The sequence below is a fragment of the Alexandromys fortis genome, unplaced genomic scaffold (genome assembly GCF_014885135.2).
Source record: "Alexandromys fortis isolate MF-2015 unplaced genomic scaffold, M_Fortis_MF-2015_v1.1 scaffold_168, whole genome shotgun sequence".
In the NCBI taxonomy this organism is placed as follows: Eukaryota; Metazoa; Chordata; class Mammalia; order Rodentia; family Cricetidae; genus Alexandromys; species Alexandromys fortis.
The window spans coordinates 1,634,920-1,637,374 of record NW_026068058.1 but is presented as its reverse complement, the minus strand read 5'-3'; the positions used below and the strand labels follow the sequence as shown (position 1 = coordinate 1,637,374).

Below are 2,455 nucleotides of genomic sequence, written 5' to 3'. Positions count from 1 at the left end.
AAGATGAATTTCTAGGCATATATGACCTACCAACCCTACATTAGGACAAAATAAACAATTTATATAGATCTATGACATATAGTGAAATAAAGGCAATACTAAAATTCTCCCAAATAAAAAGTCCAGGCCTTATAGACTTTGCAGAAGTTTACCAGATCTTCAAAAATAACTAACCCTGATAGTCCTTAAATCAGCCTGCAAAATAAAAGATAAAGGAACATTTCCAAATTATTTTTAAAAAGTCAACATAAAAGATCCACAAAAAAAGTTTTAGGGCAATATCTCTGGAGAACTTGATGCTAAACTTCTCAGTAAAATGCTTGCAAATTAAATTGATTATTACCCAGAAATATTATCCACCATGATCAAGTTAGCTTCATCCCATAAATGCAGTAATGGTTAAACATGTATAAATCATTAAGCATAACCAACCACATAAATAGACTCAAATATAGAAACCACATGATCATCACATTAGATTCAGAAAAGCCTTCTGACATAATCTAACAACTCTTCATGATCAAAGTCCTAGAATTTTTAGGAATGGGGGAGGGGGGCATATCTGAGCACAGTAAAGGTGATATCCAGCAAGACCTCAGCCAACATCTTGCTAAACAAGGGAAAACAAAGCATTCTTACTAAAATCAGGATAAAGACAAGGCTGCCCACTCTCCTGCATCCTATTCAATATAGTCTGAGTTAAGGTAATAAGACAAGTGAAAGAGACAAAAGGGATACAGATAGGAAAGGAAGAAGTCAAAGTACTCGTGTTTGTTGATTTCATACAAGACTCTAACGGAAATCCCCTAGAACTGATATAAAACATCCATCTAAGTAACAGGATATAAATTTCACACACACACACACACACACACACACACACAGAAAGAGAAAGACTCAGTATAGTCTTCCTATTTACTAATTACAAGCAAATGCTGAGAAAAAAAAATCAAGGAAAAAATTCATATTATAAAAAATTCACTAGAATTAATGTAGCCAGGGAAGTTAAAGATTCGTATGATGAAAACATTAAGGCATTGAAAAAAGAAACCGAGGAAGGTAACAGAAGATGGGAAGATCTCTCACAGTCATGGATTTGCAAGATTGGTGTTGTGGAAATGGCCATCCTACAAGAAACAAGTTGCAGATTCAATCGAATTCACAACAAAATTACAATACAATTCTTTATAGACATTGCAAGAGTAACCTTCAGTTTCATATGGAAACACAAAAGATCCAAGAGAGCCAGAACAACCCTAAACAATGAAAGAAGAACTCGAAGTACCACGTCCTATATTTCAAGTTATACTACAAAGTCGCAGTAATAATAGCATATGATTGCAAAAAGTACAGGCAAGTTGAACAATGGAATAGAATTGAGGATCCACATATAAGTCCACACTCATACAGCCACTTCATATATGACAAAGAGGCCAACAAAACAATGACAACAATGGCAAAGAGGCGGCCACAGCATTTTCAATCAATGGTGCTGCTCAGACTGGATAGCTATATGTAGAAGAATGAAAATAGACTCCTATTCTCACCCCACACAAAGCTCAAGTGCAAATGGATCAGAAATGAACTTAAGTCTTGATACCATGAATCTGGTAGGGAATACATTTGAACTCAATGACACAGGAAAGGAGAGCACTCCCATTATACAAGAGTAAAATCAGCAATCAGACTGTGGACATGCTAGAAAATGTGAACATAACTTTGAAGGCGTACACAGCTATTGTTAAAAGCCCCAGAAGAAACCGTCAATGAGACTTCAATGACATCAATGCAAGAACTCATTCTCCTTGCAAACAAGAAAAGGCTCCAGGTTGATAGATGGCAAAGAAACAGAAAGAAACTGGCTACTACTGTCTGAGCAATCTGTAGTCGAGTTCAAACCATAAACAAGAGTGTTACATGGGGCTTCAGTTACAAGATGAGGTCTGTGTCTGCCCACTTCCTCTCCAGCATTATTCTGCAGAAGAATGGGTCTCTGGTTGAAATACAAGATTTCGTGGGTGAAAAATAAATCGCAGGGTTCAGATGAGGACGTGTGTTGCTTTCTCTGTTTCTTGAGCCCAGAAGGATGAGTTAATCCTTGAAGGACATGATATTGAACTTGTTTCAAATTCAGCAGCTTTGATTCAGCAAGGCACAACAGTTAGAAACAAGGATATCGGGAAGTTTTTGGATGGCATGTATGTGTCTGAAAAAGGAAGAGTACAGCACGCCGATGAGTAAGACCTAAGTTACCCAGCTCCAGAATCAAAGTCCTGGAGTCTAAGTACAATTTGGAATGCCTCTGGGGACAAGAAAGATATCTATTTAAAAATAAAAAACAAAATCCACAGGTAAATAGATGAAATTAGAAAGAATCTTTCTGAGTGAAGCAGCCCAGACCCAGAATAGCAAATATCCTGTTTTCTCTCATTTATGAGTGTTAACTGTGAATCTT

General features: G+C 36.7%; 1 pseudogene; it reads left to right on the top strand.

Annotated features, from left to right (window-relative positions):
* The first annotated feature begins 1,632 nt into the window (after positions 1-1,632).
* Positions 1,633-2,241, top strand: LOC126487345 (60S ribosomal protein L9-like; annotated as a pseudogene).
* The last annotated feature ends 214 nt before the right edge of the window (positions 2,242-2,455 follow it).